This window comes from Rhipicephalus microplus, unplaced genomic scaffold (assembly GCF_043290135.1).
Source record: "Rhipicephalus microplus isolate Deutch F79 unplaced genomic scaffold, USDA_Rmic scaffold_113, whole genome shotgun sequence".
In the NCBI taxonomy this organism is placed as follows: domain Eukaryota; kingdom Metazoa; phylum Arthropoda; class Arachnida; order Ixodida; family Ixodidae; genus Rhipicephalus; species Rhipicephalus microplus.
Window position 1 is genome coordinate 606,612 of NW_027464685.1, and position 25,684 is coordinate 632,295.

The window sequence follows — 25,684 nt, forward strand, 5'->3', positions numbered from 1 at the left end:
TCGCAAATGCTTTTATTGGTTTGATGCACAAGTGGCCTGTGCATGCGCTCATTTCGTATCATGTAAGGCTATTTGCTCAAGCTGACTTTAAGGCAGTGCTTTTGTAATGCAGTGAAGCTTGATCATATTTAAGTATTTGTTCTATTGTTTGCCTGAAACGGACGTGCAGAGATGCGTATTTGGCCTGTGCAGTCGGAAATGCTTATATTTGTTTGATGCACAAGTGGCCTGGGCATGCGTTCATTTTGTATCATGTAGTGCTCTTCTGCTCATGATGGCTTTACCGCAGTGCTTTTTAATGCAGTGAAGCTTGATCATATTTTAGTATTTGTCTTTTTGTTTGCCTCAAACGGGCGTGCCAAGATGCATATTTGGCCTGAGCAGTCGCAAATACTTATATTTTTTGATGCACAAGTGGCCTGTGCATGCGTTCATTTCGTATCTTGTATTGCTCTTCTGCTCACGCTGGCATTACCGCAGTCCTTTTGCGATGTAGTGAAGCTTGATCAAATTTAAGTATTTGTCCTTTTGTTTGCCTGAAACGGACGTGCCAGGATGCATATTTCGCTTGAGCAGTCGCAAATGCCTATCTTTGTTTGATGCGCAAGTGGCCTGGGCATGCGTTCATTTCGTATCATGTAATGCTCTTCTGCTCGTGCTGGCTTTACCGCAGTGCTTTTACGATGCAGTGGATCTTGATCATATTTTAGTATTTGTGTTTTCGTTTTTCTGAGATGGACAACGCAAGATGGATATTTGGCCTGAGCAGTCACAAATGCTTATATTTGTTTGATGCACAAGTGGCCTGTTCATGCATTGATATCGTATCATGTAATGCTCTTCTGCTCATGCTCGTTTTACCGCAGTGCTTTGGCGATGCAGTGAAGCACGGTCATCTTTTGGTAATTGTCTTTTTGTCTCCCTGAAACGGACGTGCCAAGATGCATTATGGCCTGAGCAGTCGCAAATGCTTATATTTGTTTGATGCACAAGTGGCCTGAGCATGCGTTCATTTCGTATCATGTAATGCTCTTCTGCTCACGCTGGCATTACCGCAGTGCTTTTGCGATACAGTAAAGCTTCATCAAATTTAAGTATTTGTCCTTTTGTTTGCCTGAAACGGACGTGCCAAGATGCATATTTTCCATAGTGGGCAGCGCACAAAAGGAAACACACAAGAGAAGGAATCAGGACAAGTCCTGATTCCTTCTCTTGTGTGTTTCCTTTTGTGCGCTGCCCACTATGGATAAGTTCCAACTCGCCCGCCTTTCGGTGCTACAACAGTTTAATGCATATTTTGCCTGAGCCGTCGCAAATGCTTATCTTTATTTGATGCACAAGTGGCCTGTGCATGCGTTCATTTCGTATCATGTAATGCTCCTCTGCTCACGCTGGTTTTACCGCAGTGCTTTCACGATGTAGTGAAGCCTAATCATCTTTTGATAATTTTCTTTTTGTTTCCCTAAAACGGACCTGCCAGGATGGATATTTGGCCTGAGAAGTCGCAAATGCCTATATTTGTTTGATGCACAAGTGGCCTGTGCATGCGTTCATTTCGTATCATGTAATCCTATTCTGCTCACGCTGGCTTTACCGCAGTGCTTTTGCAATGCAGTGAAGCTTAATCATATTTAAGTATTTGTCCTTTTGTTTGCCTGAAACTTGCGTGCGAAGATGCATATTTGGCCTGAGCAGTCGCAAATGCTTATATTTGTTTGATGCACAAGTGGCCTGTGCATGCGTTCATTTCGTATCATGTAATGCTCTTCTGCTCATGCTGGCTTTACCGCAGTGCTTTTGCGATGCAGTGAAGCTTGATCATATTTAAGTATTTGTCCTTTTGTTTGCCTGAAACGGACATGCCAAGATGCATATTTGGCCTGAGCAATCGCAAATGCTTATATTTGTTTGGTGCACAAGTGGCCTGTGCATGCGTTCATTTCGTATCATGTATTGCTCTTCTGCTCATGCTCGCTTTACAGTAGTGCTTTCGTGATGCAGTGAAGCTTAATCATCTTTTGGTAAATGTCTTTTTGTCTCTTTGAAACGGACGTGCCAAGATGCATATTAGGCCTCAGCAGTCGCAAATGCTTATATTTGTTTGATGCACAAGTGGCCTGTGCATGCGTTCATTTCGTATCAAGTAATGCTCTTCTGCTCACGCTGGCATTACCGCAGTGCTTTTGCGATACAGTAAAGCTTCATCAAATTTAAGTATTTGTCCTTTTGTTTGCCTGAAACGGACGTGCCAAGATGCATATTTTGCATGAGCCGTCGCAAATGCTTATCTTTATTTGATGCACAAGTGGCCTGTGCATGCGTTCATTTCGTATCATGTAATGCTCCTCTGCTCACGCTGGTTTTACCGCAGTGCTTTCACGATGTAGTGAAGCCTAATCATCTTTTGATAATTTTCTTTTTGTTTCCCTAAAACGGACCTGCCAGGATGGATATTTGGCCTGAGAAGTCGCAAATGCCTATATTTGTTTGATGCACAAGTGGCCTGTGCATGCGTTCATTTCGCATCATGTAATCCTATTCTGCTCACGCTGGCTTTACCGCAGTGCTTTTGCGATGCAGTGAAGCTTAATAATATTTAAGTATTTGTCCTTTTGTTTGCCTGAAACTTGCGTGCCAAGATGCATATTTGGCCTGAGCAGTCGCAAATGCTTATATTTGTTTGATGCACAAGTGGCCTGTGCATGCGTTCATTTCGTATCATGTATTGCTCTTCTGCTCATGCTCGCTTTACAGTAGTGCTTTCGTGATGCAGTGAAGCTTAATCATCTTTTGGTAAATGTCTTTTTGTCTCTTTGAAACGGACGTGCCAAGATGCATATTAGGCCTCAGCAGTCGCAAATGCTTATATTTGTTTGATGCACAAGTGGCCTGTGCATGCGTTCATTTCGTATCATGTAATGCTCTTCTGCTCATGCTGGCTTTACCGCAGTGCTTTGCGATGCTGTGAAGCTTGATTATATTTAAGTATTTGTCTTTTTGTTTGCCTGAAACGGACATGGCAAGATGCATATTTGGCCTGAGCAGTCGCAAATGCTTATATTTGATTGATGCACAAGTGGCCTGTGCATGCGTTCATTTCGTATCATGTAATGCTCTTCTGCTCACGCTGGCATTACCGCAGTCCTTTTGCGATGTAGTGAAGCTTGATCAAATTTAAGTATTTGTCCTTTTGTTTGCCTGAAACGGACGTGCCAGGATGCATATATCGCTTGAGCAGTCGCAAATGCCTATCTTTGTTTGATGCGCAAGTGGCCTTGGCATGCGTTCATTTCGTATCATGTAATGCTCTTCTGCTCGTGCTGGCTTTACCGCAGTGCTTTTACGATGCAGTGGAGCTTGATCATATTTTAGTATTTGTCTTTTCGTTTGTCTGAGATGGACAACGCAAGATGGATATTTGGCCTGAGCAGTCGCAAATGCTTATATTTGTTTGATGCACAAGTGGCCTGTGCATGCATTCATATCGTATCATGTAATGCTCTTCTGCTCATGCTGGTTTTACCGCAGTGCTTTGGCGATGCAGTGAAGCATGGTCATCTTTTGGTAATTGTCTTTTTGTCTCCCTGAAACGGACGTGCCAAGATGCATATTTGGCCTGAGCAGTCGCAAATACTTATATTTGTTTGATGCACAAGTGGCCTGTGCATGCGTTCACTTCGTATCATGTCTTTCTCTTCTGCTCATGCTGGCTTTACCGCAGCTCTTTCGCGATGCAGTGAAGCTTAATCATCTTTTGGTAATTGTCCTTTTGTTTGCCTGAAACGGACCTGCCAAGATGCCTATATGGCCTGAGCAGTCGCAAATGCTTTTATTGGTTTGATGCACAAGTGGCCTGTGGATGCGCTCAATTCGTATCATGTAAAGCTCTTCTGCTCACGCTGGCATTACCGCACTCCTTTTGCGATGTAGTGAAGCTTAATCATATTTAAGAATTTGTCCGTTTGTTTGCCTGAAACGGACGTGCCAAGATGCATAATTGGCCTGAGCAGTCGCAAATGCTTATATTTGTTTGATGCACAAGTGGCCTGTGCATGCGTTCATTTCGTATCATGTAATGCTCTTCTGCTCATGCTGGCTTTACCGCAGTGCTTTGCGATGCTGTGAAGCTTGATCATATTTAAGTATTTGTCTTTTTGTTTGCCTGAAACGGACATGCCAACATGCATATTTGGCCTGAGCAGTCGCGAATGCTTATATTTGTTTGATGCACAAGTACCCTGTGGATGCGTTCCTTTTGAACATGTAATGCTCTTCTGCTCACGCTGACTTTACCGCAGCGCTTTTGCGATGCAGTGAAGCATGATCATATTTAAGTATTTGTCCTTTTGTTTGCCCGAAACGGACGTGCCAAGATGCATATTTGGCCTGAGCAGTCGCAAATGCTTATATTTGTTTGATGCACAAGTGGCCTTGGCATTCGTTCATTTCGTATCATGTAGTGCTCTTCTGCTCATACTGGCTTTACCGCAGTGCTTTTCGATGCAGTGAAGCTTGATCATATTTAAGTATTTGTCCTTTTGTTTGCCTGAAATGGACGTGCCAAGATGCATATTTGGCCTCAGCAGTCGCAAAGCTTATATTTGTTTGATGCAAAAGTGGCCTGTGCATGCGTTTATTTCGTATAATGTAATGCTTTTCTGCTCACGGTGGCTTTACCGCAGTGCTTTCGTGATGCAGTGAAGCTTAATCATCTTTTGGTAATTGTCTTTTTGTCTCCATGAAACGGACGTGCCAAGATGTATATTTGGCCTGAGCAGTCGCAAATGCTTTTATTGGTTTGATGCACAAGTGGCCTGTGCATGCGCTCATTTCGTATCATGTAAGGCTATTTGCTCAAGCTGACTTTAAGGCAGTGCTTTTGTGATGCAGTGAAGCTTGATCATATTTAAGTATTTGTTCTTTTGTTTGCCTGAAACGGACGTGCCAAGATGCATATTTGGCTTGAGCAGTTGCAAATGACTATCTTTGTTTGATGCGCAAGTGGCCTGGGCATGCGTTCATTTCGTATCATGTAATCCTCTTCTGCTCGTGCTGGCTTTACCGCAGTGCTTTTGCGATGCAGTGAAGCCTAATCATATTTAAGAATTGGTCCGTTTGTTGGCCTGAAACGGAAGTGCCAAGATGCATATTTGGCCTGAGCAGTCGCAAATGCTTATATTTGTTTGATGCACAAGTGGCCTGTGCATGCGTTCATTTCGTATCATGTAATGCTATTCTGCTCACGTTGGCTTTACCGCAGTGCTTTTGCGATGCAGTGAAGCTTAATCATATTTAAGAATTTGTCTGTTTGTTTGCCTGAAACGGACGTGCCAAGTTGCATATTTGGCCTGAGCAGTCGCAAATGCTTATATTTGTTTGATGCACAAGTGGCCTGTGCATGCGTTCATTTCGTATCATGTAATGCTCTTCTGCTCACGCTAGCTTTGCCGCAGTGCTTACGCGATGCAGTGAAGCTTAATCATCTTTTGGTAATTGTCTTTTTGTCTCCCTGAAACGAACGTGCCAAGATGCATATTTCGCCTGAGCAGTCGCAAATGCTTATATTTGTTTGATGCACAAGTGGCCTGTGCATGCGTTCATTTCGTATCAAGTAATGCTCTTCTGCTCACGCTGGCTTTACTTCAGTGCTTTCGCGATACGGTGAAGCCTAATCATCTCTTGGTAATTGTTTTTTTGTCTGCCTGAAACGGACATGCCAAGATGCATATTTGGCCTGAGCAGTCGCAAATGCTTATATTTGATTGATGCACAAGTGGCCTGTGCATGCGTTCATTTCGTATCAAGTAACGCTCTTCTGCTCACGCTGGCATTACCGCACTCCTTTTGCGATGCAGTGAAGCTTGATCAAATTTAAGTATTTGTCCTTTTGTTTGCCTGAAACGGACGTGCCAAGATGCATATTTGGCTTGAGCAGTTGCAAATGCCTATCTTTGTTTGATGCGCAAGTGGCCTGGGCATGCGTTCATTTCGTATCATGTAATCCTCTTCTGCTCGTGCTGGCTTTACCGCAGTGCTTTTGCGATGCAGTGAAGCTTAATCATAATTAAGAATTGGTCCGTTTGTTGGCCTGAAACGGACGTGCCAAGATGCATATTTGGCCTGAGCAGTTGCAATTGCTTATATTTGTTTGATGCACAAGTGGCCTGTGCATGCGTTCATTTCGTATCATGTAATGCTATTCTGCTCACGCTGGCTTTACCGCAGTGCTTTTGCGATGCAGTGAAGCTTAATCATATTTAAGAATTTGTCCGTTTGTTTGCCTGAAACGGACGTGCCAAGATGCATATTTGGCCTGAGCAGTCGCAAATGCTTATATTTGTTTGATGCACAAGTGGCCTGTGCATGCGTTCATTTCGTATCATGTAATGCTCTTCTGCTCATGCTGGCTTTACCGCAGTGCTTTGCGATGCAGTGAAGCTTGATCATAATTAAGTATTTGTCTTTTTGTTTGCCTGAAACGGACATGCCAACATGCATATTTGGCCTGAGCAGTCGCAAATGCTTATATTTGTTTGATGCACAAGTACCCTGTGAATGCGTTCCTTTTGAACATGTAATGCTCTTCTGCTCACGCTGACTTTACCGCAGTGCTTTTGCGATGCAGTGAAGCATGATCATATTTAAGTATTTGTCCTTTGGTTGCCCGAAACGGACGTGCCAAGATGCATATTTGGCCTGAGCAGTCGCAAATGCTTATATTTGTTTGATGCACAAGTGGCCTTGGCATTCGTTCATTTCGTATCATGTAGTACTCTTCTGCTCATACTGGCTTTACCGCAGTGCTTTTTCGATGCAGTGAAGCTTGATCATATTTAAGTATTTGTCCTTTTGTTTGCCTGAAATGAACGTGCCAAGATGCATATTTGGCCTCAGCAGTCGCAAAGCTTATATTTGTTTGATGCAAAAGTGGCCTGTGCATGCGTTCATTTCGTATCATGTAATGCTTTTCTGCTCACGGTGACTTTACCGCAGTGCTTTCGTGATGCAGTGAAGCTTAATCATCCTTTGGTAATTGTCTTTTTGTCTCCATGAAACGGACGTGCCAAGATGTATATTTGGCCTGAGCAGTCGCAAATGCTTTTATTGGTTTGATGCACAAGTGGCCTGTGCATGCGCTCATTTCGTATCATGTAAGGCTATTTGCTCAAGCTGACTTTACTGCAGTGCTTTTGTGATGCAGTGAAGCTTGATCATATTTAAGTATTTGTTCTTTTGTTTGCCTGAAACGGACGTGCCAAGATGCGTATTTGGCCTGTGCAGTCTCAAATGCTTATATTTGTTTGATGCACAAGTGGCCTGGGCATGCGTTCATTTTGTATCATGTAGTGCTCTTCTGGTCATGCTGGCTTTACCGCAGTGCTTTTTCAATGCAGTGAAGCTTGATCATATTTTAGTATTTAACTTTTTGTTTGCCTCAAATGGGCGTGCCAAGATGCATATTTGGCCTGAGCAGTCACAAATACTTATATTTTTTTGATGCACAAGTGGCCTGTGCATGCGTTCATTTCGTATCATGTAATGCTCTTCTGCTCACGCTAGCTTTACTTCAGTGCTTTCGCGATACGGTGAAGCCTAATCATCTCTTGGTAATTGTTTTTTTGTCTCCCTGAAACGGACATGCCAAGATGCATATTTGGCCTGAGCAGTCGCAAATGCTTATATTTGATTGATGCACAAGTGGCCTGTGCATGCGTTCATTTCGTATCATGTAACGCTGTTCTGCTCACGCTGGCATTACCGCACTCCTTTTGCGATGCAGTGAAGCTTGATGAAATTTAAGTATTTGTCCTTTTGTTTGCCTGAAACGGACGTGCCAAGATGCATATTTGGCTTGAGCAGTTGCAAAAGCCTATCTTTGTTTGATGCGCAAGTGGCCTGGGCATGCGTTCATTTCGTATCATGTAATCCTCTTCTGCTCGTGCTGGCTTTACCGCAGTGCTTTTGCGATGCAGTGAAGCTTAATCATATTTAAGAATTGGTCCGTTTGTTGGCCTGAAACGGACGTGCCAAGATGCATATTTGGCCTGGGCAGTCGCAAATGCTTATATTTGTTTGATGCACAAGTGGCCTGTGCATGCGTTAATTTCGTATCATGTAATGCTATTCTGCTCACGCTGGCTTTACCGCAGTGCTTTTGCGATTCAGTGAAGCTTAATCATATTTAAGAATTTGTCCGTTTGTTTGCCTGAAATGGACGTGCCAAGATGCATATTTGGCCTGAGCAGTCGCAAATGCTTATATTTGTTTGATGCACAATTGGCCTGTGCATGCGTTCATTTCGTATCATGTAATGCTCTTCTGTTCACGCTGGCTTTACCGCAGTGCTTTTTCGATCCACTGAAGACCAATAATTTTTTGGTAATTGTCTTACTGTCTCCCTAACTTGGACGTGCCAAGATGCATATATGGCCTGAGCAGTCGCAAATGCTTATATTTGTGATGCACAAGTGACCTGAGCATGCGTTCATTTCGTATCATGTAATGCTCTTCTGCTCACGCTGGTTTTACCGCAGTGCTTTCGCGATGCAGTGAAGCTTAATCAACTTTTGGTAATTTTCTTTTTGTTTCCCTGAAACGGACGTGCCAAGGTGCATTTTTGGCCTGAGCAGTCGCAAATGCCTATATATGTTTGATGCACAAGTGGCCTGGGCATGCGTTCATTTCGTATCATGTAGGTCTCTTCTGCTCATGCTGGCTTTACCGCAGTGCTTTTTCGATGCAGTGAAGCTTAATCATCTTTTGGTAATTGTCTTTTTGTCTCCCTGAAATGAACGTGCCAAGATGCATATTTGGCCTGAGAAGTCGCAAATGCTTATATTTGTTTGATGCACAAGTGGCCTGTGCATGCGTTCATTTCGTATCATGTAATGCTTTTCTGCTCACAATGGCTTTACCGCAGTGCTTTCGCGATGCAGTGAAGCCTAATCAGCTTTTAGTAATTGTCGTTTTGTCTCCCTGAAACGAACGTGCCAAGTTGCATTGTTGGCCTGAGCAGTCACAAATGCTTATATTTGTTTGATGCAGAATTGGCCTGTGCATGCGTTCATTTCGTATCATGTAATGCTCTTCTGCTCACGCTGGCTTTACCGCAGTGCTTTCGCGATGCAGTGAAGCATAGTCATCGTTTGGTAATTGTCTTTTTGTCTCCCTGAAACGGACGTGCCAAGGTGCATATTTGGCCTGAGCAGTCGCAAATGCTTATATTTGTTTGATGCACAAGTGGCCTGTGCATGTGTTCACTTCATATCATGTAATGCTCTTCTGCTCATGCTGGCTTTACCGCAGTGCTTTTGCGAGGCAGTGAAGCTTGATCATATTTAAGTATTTGTCCTTTTGTTTGCCTGAAACGGACATGCCAAGATGCATATTTGGCCTGAGCAATCGCAAATGCTTATATTTGTTTGATGCACAAGTACCCTGTGCATGCGTTCATTTTGAACATGTAATGCTCTTCTGCTCACGCTGACTTTACCGCAGCGCTTTTGCGATGCAGTGAAGCATGATCATATTTAAGTATTTGTCCTTTTGTTTGCCCGAAACGGACGTGCCAAGATGCATATTTGGCCTGAGCAGTCGCAAATGCTTATATTTGTTTGATGCACAAGTGGCCTTGGCATTCGTTCATTTCGTATCATGTAGTGCTCTTCTGCTCATACTGGCTTTACCGCAGTGCTTTTCGATGCAGTGAAGCTTGATCATATTTAAGTATTTGTCCTTTTGTTTGCCTGAAATGGACGTGCCAAGATGCATATTTGGCCTCAGCAGTCGCAAAGCTTATATTTGTTTGATGCAAAAGTGGCCTGTGCATGCGTTTATTTCGTATAATGTAATGCTTTTCTGCTCACGGTGGCTTTACCGCAGTGCTTTCGTGATGCAGTGAAGCTTACTCATCTTTTGGTAATTGTCTTTTTGTCTCCTTGAAACGGACGTGCCAAGATGTATATTTGGCCTGAGCAGTCGCAAATGCTTTTATTGGTTTGATGCACAAGTGGCCTGTGCATGCGCTCATTTCGTATCATGTAAGGCTATTTGCTCAAGCTGACTTTAAGGCAGTGCTTTTGTGATGCAGTGAAGCTTGATCATATTTAAGTATTTGTTCTTTTGTTTGCCTGAAACGGACGTGCCAAGATGCATATTTGGCTTGAGCAGTTGCAAATGCCTATCTTTGTTTGATGCGCAAGTGGCCTGGGCATGCGTTCATTTCGTATCATGTAATCCTCTTCTGCTCGTGCTGGCTTTACCGCAGTGCTTTTGCGATGCAGTGAAGCTTAATCATATCTAAGAATTGGTCCGTTTGTTGGCCTGAAACGGAAGTGCCAAGATGCATATTTGGCCTGAGCAGTCGCAAATGCTTATATTTGTTTGATGCACAAGTGGCCTGTGCATGCGTTCATTTCGTATCATGTAATGCTATTCTGCTCACGTTGGCTTTACCACAGTGCTTTTGCGATGCAGTGAAGCTTAATCATATTTAAGAATTTGTCTGTTTGTTTGCCTGAAACGGACGTGCCAAGTTGCATATTTGGCCTGAGCAGTCGCAAATGCTTATATTTGTTTGATGCACAAGTGGCCTGTGCATGCGTTCATTTCGTATCATGTAATGCTCTTCTGCTCACGCTAGCTTTGCCGCAGTGCTTACGCGATGCAGTGAAGCTTAATCATCTTTTGGTAATTGTTTTTTTGTCTCCCTGAAACGAACGTGCCAAGATGCATATTTCGCCTGAGCAGTCGCAAATGCTTATATTTGTTTGATGCACAAGTGGCCTGTGCATGCGTTCATTTCGTATCAAGTAATGCTCTTCTGCTCACGCTGGCTTTACTTCAGTGCTTTCGCGATACGGTGAAGCCTAATCATCTCTTGGTAATTGTTTTTTTGTCTCCCTGAAACGGACATGCCAAGATGCATATTTGGCCTGAGCAGTCGCAAATGCTTATATTTGATTGATGCACAAGTGGCCTGTGCATGCGTTCATTTCGTATCAAGTAACGCTGTTCTGCTCACGCTGGCATTACCGCACTCCTTTTGCGATGCAGTGAAGCTTGATCAAATTTAAGTATTTGTCCTTTTGTTTGCCTGAAACGGACGTGCCAAGATGCATATTTGGCTTGAGCAGTTGCAAATGCCTATCTTTGTTTGATGCGCAAGTGGCCTGGGCATGCGTTCATTTCGTATCATGTAATCCTCTTCTGCTCGTGCTGGCTTTACCGCAGTGCTTTTGCGATGCAGTGAAGCTTAATCATAATTAAGAATTGGTCCGTTTGTTGGCCTGAAACGGACGTGCCAAGATGCATATTTGGCCTGAGCAGTTGCAATTGCTTATATTTGTTTGATGCACAAGTGGCCTGTGCATGCGTTCATTTCGTATCATGTAATGCTATTCTGCTCACGCTGGCTTTACCGCAGTGCTTTTGCGATGCAGTGAAGCTTAATGATATTTAAGAATTTGTCCGTTTGTTTGCCTGAAACGGACGTGCCAAGATGCATATTTGGCCTGAGCAGTCGCAAATGCTTATATTTGTTTGATGCACAAGTGGCCTGTGCATGCGTTCATTTCGTATCATGTAATGCTCTACTGCACATGCTGGCTTTACCGCAGTGCTTTGCGATGCAGTGAAGCTTGATCATAATTAAGTATTTGTCTTTTTGTTTGCCTGAAACGGACATGCCAACATGCATATTTGGCCTGAGCAGTCGCAAATGCTTATATTTGTTTGATGCACAAGTACCCTGTGAATGCGTTCCTTTTGAACATGTAATGCTCTTCTGCTCACGCTGACTTTACCGCAGTGCTTTTGCGATGCAGTGAAGCATGATCATATTTAAGTATTTGTCCTTTGGTTGCCCGAAACGGACGTGCCAAGATGCATATTTGGCCTGAGCAGTCGCAAATGCTTATATTTGTTTGATGCACAAGTGGCCTTGGCATTCGTTCATTTCGTATCATGTAGTACTCTTCTGCTCATACTGGCTTTACCGCAGTGCTTTTTCGATGCAGTGAAGCTTGATCATATTTAAGTATTTGTCCTTTTGTTTGCCTGAAATGAACGTGCCAAGATGCATATTTGGCCTCAGCAGTCGCAAAGCTTATATTTGTTTGATGCAAAAGTGGCCTGTGCATGCGTTCATTTCGTATCATGTAATGCTTTTCTGCTCACGGTGACTTTACCGCAGTGCTTTCGTGATGCAGTGAAGCCTAATCATCTTTTGGTAATTGTCTTTTTGTCTCCATGAAACGGACGTGCCAAGATGTATATTTGGCCTGAGCAGTCGCAAATGCTTTTATTGGTTTGATGCACAAGTGGCCTGTGCATGCGCTCATTTCGTATCATGTAAGGCTATTTGCTCAAGCTGACTTTACTGCAGTGCTTTTGTGATGCAGTGAAGCTTGATCATATTTAAGTATTTGTTCTTTTGTTTGCCTGAAACGGACGTGCCAAGATGCGTATTTGGCCTGTGCAGTCTCAAATGCTTATATTTGTTTGATGCACAAGTGGCCTGGGCATGCGTTCATTTTGTATCATGTAGTGCTCTTCTGGTCATGCTGGCTTTACCGCAGTGCTTTTTCAATGCAGTGAAGCTTGATCATATTTTAGTATTTAACTTTTTGTTTGCCTCAAATGGGCGTGCCAAGATGCATATTTGGCCTGAGCAGTCACAAATACTTATATTTTTTTGATGCACAAGTGGCCTGTGCATGCGTTCATTTCGTATCATGTAATGCTCTTCTGCTCACGCTAGCTTTACTTCAGTGCTTTCGCGATACGGTGAAGCCTAATCATCTCTTGGTAATTGTTTTTTTGTCTCCCTGAAACGGACATGCCAAGATGCATATTTGGCCTGAGCAGTCGCAAATGCTTATATTTGATTGATGCACAAGTGGCCTGTGCATGCGTTCATTTCGTATCATGTAACGCTCTTCTGCTCACGCTGGCATTACCGCACTCCTTTTGCGATGCAGTGAAGCTTGATGAAATTTAAGTATTTGTCCTTTTGTTTGCCTGAAACGGACGTGCCAAGATGCATATTTGGCTTGAGCAGTTGCAAAAGCCTATCTTTGTTTGATGCGCAAGTGGCCTGGGCATGCGTTCATTTCGTATCATGTAATCCTCTTCTGCTCGTGCTGGCTTTACCGCAGTGCTTTTGCGATGCAGTGAAGCTTAATCATATTTAAGAATTGGTCCATTTGTTGGCCTGAAACGGACGTGCCAAGATGCATATTTGGCCTGGGCAGTCGCAAATGCTTATATTTGTTTGATGCACAAGTGGCCTGTGCATGCGTTAATTTCGTATCATGTAATGCTATTCTGCTCACGCTGGCTTTACCGCAGTGCTTTTGCGATGCAGTGAAGCTTAATCATATTCAGGAATTTGTCCTTTTGTTTGCCTGAAACGGACGTGCCAAGATGCATATTTGGCCTGAGCAGTCGCAAATGCTTATATTTGTTTGATGCACAAGTGGCCTATGGATGCGTTCATTTCGTATCATGTATTGCTCTTCTGCTCATGCTCGCTTTACCGCAGTGCTTTCGTGATGCAGTGAAGCTTAATCATCTTTTGGTAATTGTCTTTTTCTCTCTCTGAAACAGACGTGCCATGATGCATATTTGGCCTGAGCAGTCGCGAATGCTTATATTTGTTTGATGCACAAGTGGCCTGTGCATGCGTTCATTACGTATCATGTAATGCTCTTCTGCTCATGCTGGTTTTACCGCAGTGCTTTTGCGATGCAGTAAGCTTGATCATATTTAAGTATTTGTCCTTTTGTTTGCCTGAAACGGACGTGCCAAGATGCATATTTGGCCTGAGCAGTCGCAAATGCTTATATTTGATGCACAAGTGGCCTGTGCATGCGTTCATTTCGTATCATGTAATGCTCTTCTGCTCACGCTGACTTTACCGCAGTGCTTTTGCGATGCAGTGAAGCATGATCATATTTAGGTATTTGTCCTTTTATTTGCCCGAAACGGACGTGCCAAGATGCATATTTGGCCTGAGCAGTCGCAAATGCTTATATTTGTTTGATGCACAAGTGGCCTGGGCATTCGTTCATTTCGTATCATGTAGTGCTCTTCTGCTCATACTGGCTTTACCGCAGTGCTTTTTCGATGCAGTAAAGCTTGATCATATTTAAGTATTTGTCCTTTTGTTTGCCTGAAATGGACGTGCCAAGATGCATATTTGGCCTCAGCAGTCTCAAAGCTTATATTTGTTTGATGCAAAAGTGGCCTGTGCATGCGTTCCTTCGTATCATGTAATGCTTTTCTGCTCACGGTGGCTTTACCGCAGTGCTTTCGTGATGCAGTGAAGCTTAATCATCTTTTGGTAATTGTCTTTTTGTCTCCATGAAACGGACGTGCCAAGATGTATATTTGGCCTGAGCAGTCGCAAATGCTTTTATTGGTTTAATGCACAAGTGGCCTGTGCATGCGCTCATTTCGTATCATGTAAGGCTATTTGCTCAAGCTGACTTTACTGCAGTGCTTTTGTGATGCAGTGAAGCTTGATCATATTTAAGTATTTGTTCTTTTGTTTGCCTGAAACGGACGTGCCAAGATGCGTATTTGGCCTGTGCAGTCTCAAATGCTTATATTTGTTTGATGCACAAGTGGCCTGGGCATGCGTTCATTTTGTATCATGTAGTGCTCTTCTGGTCATGCTGGCTTTACCGCAGTGCTTTTTCAATGCAGTGAAGCTTGATCATATTTTAGTATTTAACTTTTTGTTTGCCTCAAATGGGCGTGCCAAGATGCATATTTGGCCTGAGCAGTCACAATTACTTATATTTTTTTGATGCACAAGTGGCCTGTGCATGCGTTCATTTCGTATCATGTAATGCTCTTCTGCTCACGCTAGCTTTACTTCAGTGCTTTCGCGATACGGTGAAGCCTAATCATCTCTTGGTAATTGTTTTTTTGTCTCCCTGAAACGGACATGCCAAGATGCATATTTGGCCTGAGCAGTCGCAAATGCTTATATTTGATTGATGCACAAGTGGCCTGTGCATGCGTTCATTTCGTATCATGTAACGCTCTTCTGCTCACGCTGGCATTACCGCACTCCTTTTGCGATGCAGTGAAGCTTGATGAAATTTAAGTATTTGTCCTTTTGTTTGCCTGAAACGGACGTGCCAAGATGCATATTTGGCTTGAGCAGCTGCAAAAGCCTATCTTTGTTTGATGCGCAAGTGGCCTGGGCATGCGTTCATTTCGTATCATGTAATCCTCTTCTGCTCGTGCTGGCTTTACCGCAGTGCTTTTGCGATGCAGTGAAGCTTAATCATATTTAAGAATTGGTCCGTTTGTTGGCCTGAAACGGACGTGCCAAGATGCATATTTGGCCTGGGCAGTCGCAAATGCTTATATTTGTTTGATGCACAAGTGGCCTGTGCATGCGTTAATTTCGTATCATGTAATGCTATTCTGCTCACGCTGGCTTTACCGCAGTGCTTTTGCGATGCAGTGAAGCTTAATCATATTTAGGAATTTGTCCGTTTGTTTGCCTGAAACGGACGTGCCAAGATGCATATTTGGCCTGAGCAGTCGCAAATGCTTATATTTGTTTGATGCACAATTGGCCTGTGCATGCGTTCATTTCGTATCATGTAATGCTCTTCTGTTCACGCTGGCTTTACCGCAGTGCTTTTTCGATCCACTGAAGACCAATAATTTTTTGGTAATTGTCTTACTGTCTCCCTAACTTGGACGTGCCAAGATGCATATATGGCCTGAGCAGTCGCAAAGGCTTATATTTGTGATGCACAAGTGACCTGAGCATGCGTTCATTTCGTATCATGTAATGCTCTTCTGCTCACGCTGGTTTTACCGCAGTGCTTTCGCGATGCAGTGAAGCTTAATCAACTTTTGGTAATTTTCTTTTTGTTTCCCTGAAACGGACGTGCCAAGGTGCATTTTTGGCCTGAGCAGTCGCAAATGCCTATATATGTTTGATGCACAAGTGGCCTGGGCATGCGTTCATTTCGTATCATGTAGGTCTCTTCTGCTCATGCTGGCTTTACCGCAGTGCTTTTTCGATGCAGTGAAGCTTAATCATCTTTTGGTAATTGTCTTTTTGTCTCCCTGAAATGAACGTGCCAAGATGCATATTTGGCCTGAGAAGTCGCAAATGCTTATATTTGTTTGATGCACAAGTGGCCTGTGCATGCGTTCATTTCGTATCATGTAATGCTTTTCTGCTCACAATGGCTTTACCGCAGTGCTTTCGCGATGCAGTGAAGCCTAATCAGCTTTTAGTAATTGTCGTTTTGTCTCCCTGAAACGAACGTGCCAAGTTGCATTGTTGGCCTGAGCAGTCACAAATGCTTATATTTGTTTGATGCACAATTGGCCTGTGCATGCGTTCATTTCGTATCATGTAATGCTCTTCTGTTCACGCTGGCTTTACCGCAGTGCTTTTTCGATCCACTGAAGCTCAAAAATTTTTTGGTAATTGTCTTACTGTCTCCCTAACTTGGACGTGCCAAGATGCATATATGGCCTGAGCAGTCGCAAATGCTTATATTTGTATGATGCACAAGTGGCCTGAGCATGCGTTCATTTCGTATCATGTAATGCTCTTCTGCTCACTCTGGCATTACCGCAGTGCTTTTGCGATGCAGTAAGGCTTCATGAAATTTAAGTATTTGTCCTTTTGTTTGCCTGAAACGGACGTGCCAAGATGCATATTTTGCCTGAGCCGTCACAAATTCTTATCTTTATTTGATGCACAAGTGGCCTGTGCATGCGTTCATTTCGTATCATGTAATGCTCTTCTGCTCACGCTGGTTTCACCGCAGTGCTTTCGCGATGCAGTGAAGCTTAATCAACTTTTGGTAATTTTCTTTTTGTTTCCCTCAAACAGACGTGCCAAGGTGCATATTTGGCCTGAGCACTCGCAGATGCCTATATATGTTTGATGCACAAGTGGCCTGGGCATGCGTTCATTTCGTATCATGTAGGTCTCTTCTGCTCATGCTGGCTTTACCGCAGTGCTTTTTCAATGCAGTGAAGCTTAATCATCTTTTGGTAAGTGTCTTTTTGTCTCCCTGAAATGAACGTGCCAAGATGCATATTTGGCCTGAGCAGTCGCAAATGCTTATATTTGTTTGATGCACAAGTGGCCTGTGCATGCGTTCATTTCGTATCATGTAATGCTTTTCTGCTCACAGTGGCTTTACCGCAGTGCTTTCGCGATGCAGTGAAGCTTAATCATCTTTTGGTAATTGTCTTTTTGTCTCCATGAAACGGACGTGCCAAGATGCATATTTGGTCTGAGCAGTCGCAAATGCTTATATTTGTTTGATGCCCAAGTGTCCTGTGCATGCGTTCATTTCGTATCATGTAATGCTCTTCTGCTCACGCTGGCTTTACCGCAGTGCATTTTTGATGCAATGAAGCTTGATCATATTTTAGTATTTGTCTTTTCGTTTGTCTGAGACGGACATGCCAAGATGCATATTTGGCCTGAGCAGTTGCAAATGCTTATATGTTTGATGCACAAGTGGCCTGTGCTTGCATTCATTTCGTATCATGTAATGCTCTTCTGCTCATGCTGGTTTTACCGCAGTGCTTTGGCTATGCAGTGAAGCTTATTCAGCTTTAGGTAATTGTCGTTTTGTCTCCCTAAAACGGACGTGCCAAGATGCATATTAGGCCTGTGCAGTCGCAAATGCTTATATTTGTTTCATGCACAAGTGGTCTGTGCATGCGTTCATTTCGTATCATGTAATGCTCTTCTGCTCACGCTGGCTTTACCGCAGTGCTTTCGCGATGCAGTGAAGCATAGTCATCGTTTGGTAATTGTCTTTTTGTCTCCCTGAAACGGACGTGCCAAGGTGCATATTTGGCCTGAGCAGTCGCAAATGCTTATATTTGTTTGATGCACAAGTGGCCTGTGCATGTGTTCACTTCATATCATGTAATGCTCTTCTGCTCATGCTGGCTTTACCGCAGTGCTTTTGCGAGGCAGTGAAGCTTGATCATATTTAAGTATTTGTCCTTTTGTTTGCCTGAAACGGACATGCCTAGATGCATATTTGGCCTGAGCAATCGCAAATGCTTATATTTGTTTGATGCACAAGTACCCTGTGCATGCGTTCATTTCGTAACATGTAATGCTCTTCTGCTCACGCTGGCTTTACCGCAGTGCTTTTGCGATGCAGGGAAGCATGATCATATTTAAGTATTTGTCCTTTTGTTTGCCCGAAACGGACGCGCGAAGATGCATATTTGGCCTGAGCAGTCGCAAATACTTATATTTGTTTGATGCAAAAGTGGCCTGTGCATGCGTTAATTTCGTATCATGTAATGCTTTTCTGCTCAGGGTGGCTTTACCGCAGTGCTTTCGCGATGCAGTGAAGCTTAATCACTTTTTGGTTATTGTCTTTTTGTCTCCATGAAACGGACGTGCCAAGATGCATATTTAGCCTGAGCAGTCGCATATGCTTATATTTGTTTGATGCACAAGTGGCCTGTGCATGCGTTCATTTCGTATCATGTAATGCTATTTGCTCAAGCTGGCTTTATCGCAGTGCTTTTTCGATGCAGTGATGCTTGATCATATTTTAGTATTTGTCCTTTTGTTTGCCAGAAACGGACATGCCAAGATGCGTATTTGGCCTGAGCAGTCGCAAATACTTATATTTTTTGATGCAAAAGTGGCGTGGGCATGCCTTCATTTCGTATTAAGTAATGCTCTTGTTCTCACGCTAGCTTTACTGCAGTGCTTTCGCGATGCAGTGAAGCCTAATCATCTCTTGGTAATTGTTTTTTTGTCTCCCTGAAACGGACATGTCAAGATGCATATTTGGCCTGAGCAGTCGCAAATGCTTATACATGATTGATGCACAAGTGGCCTTTGCATGCGTTCATTTCGTATCGTGTAATGCTCTTCTGCTCACGCTGGCATAACCGCAGTGCTTTTGCGATGCAGCGAAGCTTGATCAAATTTAAGTATTTGTCCTTTTGTTTTCGTGAAATGGACGTGCCAAGATGCATATTTGGCTTGAGCAGCCGCAAATGCCTTTCTTTGATGCGCAAGTGGCCTGGGCATGCGTTCATTTCGTATCATGTAATGCTCTTCTGCTCACGCTGGCTTTACCGCAGTGCTTTTTCGATACAGTGAAGCTTGATCATCTTTTGGTAATTGTCTTTTTCTCTCTCTGAAACGGACGTGCCAAGATGCATATTTGGTCTGAGCAGTCGCAAATGCTTATATTTGTTTGATGCACAAGTGGCCTGTGCATGCATTCATTTCGTATCATGTAATGCTCTTCTGCTCATGCTGGCTTTACCGCAGTGCTTTTGCGATGCAGTGAAGCTTGATCATATTTAAGTATTTGTCCTTTTGTTTGCCTGAAACGGATATGCCAAGATGCATATTTGGCCTGAGCAGTCGCAAATGCTTATACTTGTTTGATGCACAAGTGGCCTGTGCATGCGTTAATTTCGTATCATGGAATGCTCTTCTGCTCATGCTGGTTTTACCGCAGTGCTTTGGCGATGCAGTGAAGCTTAATCAGCTTTTGGTAATTGTAGTTTTGTCTCCCTGAAACGAATGTGCCAAGTTGCATATTTGGCCCGAGCAGTCGCAAATGCTTATATTTGTTTGATAAACAAGTGGCTTGTGTGTGCGTTCATTTCGTATCACGTAATGCTCTACTGTTCACGCTGGCTTTACCGCAGTGCTTTTTCGATCTAGTGAAGCTTAATCAGCTTTTGGTAATTGTAGTTTTGTCTCCCTGAAACAAACGTGCCAAGTTGCACATTTGGCCCGAACAGTCGCAAATGCTTATATTTGTTTGATGCACAAGTGGCTTGTGCATGCGTTCATTTCGTACCATGTAATGCTCTTCTGTTCACGGTGGCTTTACCGCAGTGAATTTTGCGATGCAGTGAAGCTTAATCATCTTTCGGTAATTGTCTTTTTGTCTTCCTGAAACGGATGTGCCAAGATGCATATTTGGCCTGAGCAGTCGCAAATGCTTATATTTGTTTGATGCACAAGTGGCCTGTCCATGCGTTCATTTCGTATCTTGTAATGCTCTTCTGCTCACGCTGGCTTTACCGCAGTGCTTTTGCAATGCAGTGAAGCTTGGTCATATTTAAGTATTTGTCCTTTTGTTTGCCAGAAACGGACGTGCCAAGATGCATATTTGGCCTGTGCAGTCGCAAATGCTTATATTTGTTTGATGCACAAGTGGCGTGGGCATGCGTTCATTTCGTATTAAGTAATGCTCTTGTTCTCACGCTTGCTTTACTGCAGTGCTTTCGCAATGCAGTGAAGCCTACTCATCTCTTGGTAATTGTTTTTTTGTTTCCCTGAAACGGACATGTCAAGATGCATATTTGGCCTGAGCAGTCGCAAATGCTTATATTTAATTGATGCACAAGTGGCCTGTGCATGCGTTCATTTCGTATCATGTAATGCTCTTCTGCTCACGCTGGCATTACCGCAGTGCTTTTGCGATGCAGTGAAGCTTAATCATCTTTTGGTAATTGTCTTTTTGTCTCCATGAAACGGACGTGCCAAGATGTATATTTGGCCTGAGCAGTCGCAAATGCTTATATTTAATTGATGCACAAGTGGCCTGTGCATGCGTTCATTTCGTATCATGTAATGCTCTTCTGCTCACGCTGGCATTACCGCAGTGCTTTTGTGATGCAGTGAAGCTTGATCATATTTAAGTATTTGTTCTTTTGTTTGCCTGAAACGGACGTGCCAAGATGCGTATTTGGCCTGTGCAGTCGCAAATGCTTATATTTGTTTGATGCACAAGTGGCCTGGGCATGCGTTCATTTTGTATCATGTAGTGCTCTTCTGGTCATGCTGGCTTTACCGCAGTGCTTTTTCAATGCAGTGAAGCTCTATCATATTTTAGTATTTAACTTTTTGTTTGCCTCGAATGGGCGTGCCAAGATGCATATTTGGCCTGAGCAGTCACAAATACTTATATTTTTTTGATGCACAAGTGGCCTGTGCATGCGTTCATTTCGTATCATGTAATGCTCTTCTGCTCCCGCTAGCTTTACTTCAGTGCTTTCGCGATACGGTGAAGCCTAATCATCTCTTGGTAATTGTTTTTTTGTCTCCCTGAAACGGACATGCCAAGATGCATATTTGGCCTGAGCAGTCGCAAATGCTTATATTTGATTGATGCACAAGTGGCCTGTGCATGCGTTCATGTCGTATCATGTAACGCTCTTCTGCTCACGCTGGCATTACCACACTCCTTTTGCGATGCAGTGAAGCTTGATCAAATTTAAGTATTTGTCCTTTTGTTTGCCTGAAACGGACGTGCCAAGATGCATATTTGGCTTGAGCAGTTGCAAATGCCTATCTTTGTTTGATGCGCAAGTGGCCTGGGCATGCGTTCATTTCGTATCATGTAATCCTCTTCTGCTCGTGCTGGCTTTACCGCAGTGCTTTTGTGATGCAGTGAAGCTTAATCATAATTAAGAATTGGTCCGTTTGTTGGCCTGAAACGGACATGCCAAGATGCATATTTGGCCTGAGCATTCGCAAATGCTTATATTTGTTTGATGCACAATTGGCCTGTGCATGCGTTCATTTCGTATCATGTAATGCTCTTCTGTTCACGCTGGCTTTACCGCAGTGCTTTTTCGATCCACTGAAGACCAATAATTTTTTGGTAATTGTCTTACTGTCTCCCTAACTTGGACGTGCCAAGATGCATATATGGCCTTAGCAGTCGCAAATGCTTATATTTGTATGATGCACAAGTGGCCTGAGCATGCGTTCATTTCGTATCATGTAATGCTCTTCTGCTCACGCTGGTTTTACCGCAGTGCTTTCGCGATGCAGTGAAGCTTAATCAACTTTTGGTAATTTTCTTTTTGTTTCCCTGAAACGGACGTGCCAAGGTGCATATTTGGCCTGAGCAGTCGCAAATGCCTATATATGTTTGATGCACAAGTGGCCTGCGCATGCGTTCATTTCGTATCATGTAGGTCTCTTCTGCTCATGCTGGCTTTACCGCAGTGCTTTGGCGATGCAGTGAAGCCTAATCAGCTTTTAGTAATTGTCGTTTTGTCTCCCTGAAACGAACGTGCCAAGATGCATATATGGCCTGAGCAGTCGCAAATGCTTATATTTGTATGATGCACAAGTGGCCTGAGCATGCGTTCATTTCGTATCATGTAATGCTCTTCTGCGCACTCTGGCATTACCGCAGTGCTTTTGCGATGCAGTAAAGCTTCATGAAATTTAAGTATTTGTCCTTTTGTTTGCCTGAAACGGACGTGCCAAGATGCATATTTTGCCTGAGCCGTCACAAATGCTTATCTTTATTTGATGCACAAGTGGCCTGTGCATGCGTTCATTTCGTATCATGTGATGCTCTTCTGCTCACGCTGGTTTTACCGCAGTGCTTTCGCGATGCAGTGAAGCTTAATCAACTTTTGGTAATTTTCTTTTTGTTTCCCTGAAACGGACGTGCCAAGATGCGTATTTGGCCTGTGCAGTCGCAAATGCTTATATTTGTTTGATGCACAAGTGGCCTGGGCATGCGTTCATTTTGTATCATGTAGTGCTCTTCTGCTCATGCTGGCTTTACCGCAGTGCTTTTTCGATGCAGTGAAGCTTAATCATCTTTTGGTAAGTGTCTTTTTGTCTCCCTGAAATGAACGAGCCAAGATGCATATTTGGCCTGAGCAGTCGCAAATGCTTATATTTGTTTGATGCACAAGTGGCCTGTGCATGCGTTCATTTCGTATCATGTAATGCTTTTCTGCTCACAGTGGCTTTACCGCAGTGCTTTCGCGATGCAGTGAAGCTTAATCATCTTTTGGTAATTGTCTTTTTGTCTCCATGAAACGGACGTGCCAGGATGCATATTTGGTCTGAGCAGTCGCAAATGCTTATATTTGTTTGATGCCCAAGTGTCCTGTTCATGCGTTCATTTCGTATCATGTAATGCTCTTCAGCTCACGCTGGCTTTACCGCAGTGCTTTTTTGATGCAATGAAGCTTGATCATATTTTAGTATTTGTCTTTTCGTTTGTCTGAGATGGACATGCCAAGATGCATATTTGGCCTGAGCAGTCGCAAATGCTTATATGTTTGATGCACAAGTGGCCTGTGCTTGCATTCATTTCGTATCATGTAATGCTCTTCTGCTCATGCTGGCTTTACCGCATTGCTTTCGCGATGCAGTGAAGCATAGTCATCTTTTGGTAATTGTCTTTTTGTCTCCCTGAAACGGACGTGCCAAGGTGCATATTTGGCCTGAGCAGTCGCAAATGCTTATATTTGTTTGATGCACAAGTGGCCTGTGCATGTGTTCACTTCATATCATCTAATGCTCTTCTGCTCATGCTGGCTTTACCGCAGTGCTTTTGCGAGGCAGTGAAGCTTGATCATATTTAAGTATTTGTCCTTTTGTTTGCCTGAAACGGACATGCCAAGATGCATACTTGGCCTGAGCAATCGCAAATGCTTATATTTGTTTGATGCACAAGTACCCTGTGCATGCGTTCATTTCGTAACATGTAATGCTCTTCTGCTCACGCTGGCTTTACCGCAGTGCTTTTGCGATGCAGTGAAGCATGATCATATTTAAGTATTTGTCCTTTTGTTTGCCCGAAACGGACGTGCGAATATGCATATTTGGCCTGAGCAGTCGCAAATGCTTATATTTGTTTGATGCAAAAGTGGCCTGTGCATGCGTTAATTTCGTATCATGTAATGCTTTTCTGCTCACGGTGGCTTTACCGCAGTGCTTTCGCGATGCAGTGAAGCTTAATCACCTTTTGGTTATTGTCTTTTTGTTTCCCTGAAACGGACGTGCCAAGATGCGTATTTGGCCTGTGCAGTCGCAAATGCTTATATTTGTTTGATGCACAAGTGGCCTGGGCATGCGTTCATTTTGTATCATGTAGTGCTCTTCTGCTCATGCTGGCTTTACCGCAGTGCTTTTTCGATACAGTGAAGCTTGATCATCTTTTGGTAATTGTCTTTTTCTCTCTCTGAAACGGACGTGCCAAGATGCATATTTGGTCTGAGCAGTCGCAAATGCTTATATTTGTTTGATGCACAAGTGGCCTGTGCATGCATTCATTTCGTATCATGTAATGCTCTTCTGCTCAAGCTGGCTTTACCGCAGTGCTTTTGCGATGCAGTGAAGCTTGATCATATTTAAGTATTTGTCCTTTTGTTTGCCTGAAACGGATATGCCAAGATGCATATTTGGCCTGAGCAATAGCAAATGCTTATATTTGTTTGATGCACAAGTACCCTGTGCATGCGTTCATTTCGTATCATGTACTGCTCTTCTGCTCACGCTGGCTTTACCGCAGTGCTTTTGCGATGCAGTGAAGCTTGATCATATTTTAGTATTTGTCCTTTTGTTTGCCTGAAACGGACGTGCCAAGATGCATATTTGGCCTGAGCAGTCGCAAATGCTTATACTTGTTTGATGCACAAGTGGCCTGTGCATGCGTTAATTTCGTATCATGGAATGCTCTTCTGCTCATGCTGGCTTTACCGCAGTGCTTTTGCGATGCAGTGAAGCTTGATCATATTTTAGTATTTGTCCTTTTGTTTGCCTGAAACGGACGTGCCAAGATGCGTATTTGGCCTGTGCAGTCGCAAATGCTTATATTTGTTTGATGCACAAGTGGCCTGGGCATGCGTTCATTTTGTATCATGTAGTGCTCTTCTGGTCATGCTGGCTTTACCGCAGTGCTTTTTCAATGCAGTGAAGCTTGATCATATTTTAGTATTTAACTTTTTGTTTGCCTCAAATGGGCGTGCCAAGATGCATATTTGGCCTGAGCAGTCACAAATACTTATATTTTTTTGATGGACAAGTGGCCTGTGCATGCGTTCATTTCGTATCATGTAATGCTCTTCTGCTCACGCTAGCTTTACTTCAGTGCTTTCGCGATACGGTGAAGCCTAATCATCTCTTGGTAATTGTTTTTTGTCTCCCTGAAACGGACATGCCAAGATGCATATTTGGTCTGAGCAGTCGCAAATGCTTATATTTGTTTGATGCACAAGTGGCCTGTGCATGCATTCATTTCGTATCATGTAATGCTCTTCTGCTCAAGCTGGTTTTACCGCAGTGCTTTGGCGATGCAGTGAAGCTTAATCAGCTTTTGGTAATTGTAGTTTTGTCTCCCTGAAACGAATGTGCCAAGTTGCATATTTGGCCCGAGCAGTCGCAAATGCTTTTATTTGTTTGATAAACAAGTGGCTCGTGTGTGCGTTCATTTCGTATCACATAATGCTATACTGTTCACGCTGGCTTTACCGCAGTGCTTTTTCGATCTAGTGAAGCTTAATCAGCTTTTGGTAATTGTAGTTTTGTCTCCCTGAAAGAAACGTGCCAAGATGCATATTTGGTCTGAGCAGTCGCAAATGCTTATATTTGTTTGATGCACAAGTGGCCTGTGCATGCATTCATTTCGTATCATGTAATGCTCTTCTGCTCATGCTGGCTTTACCGCAGTGCTTTTGCGATGCAGTGAAGCTTGATCATATTTAAGTATTTGTCCTTTTGCTTGCCTGAAACGGATATGCCAAGATGCATATTTGGCCTGAGCAATAGCAAATGCTTATATTTGTTTGATGCACAAGTACCCTGTGCATGCGTTCATTTCGTATCATGTACTGCTCTTCTGCTCACGCTGGCTTTACCGCAGTG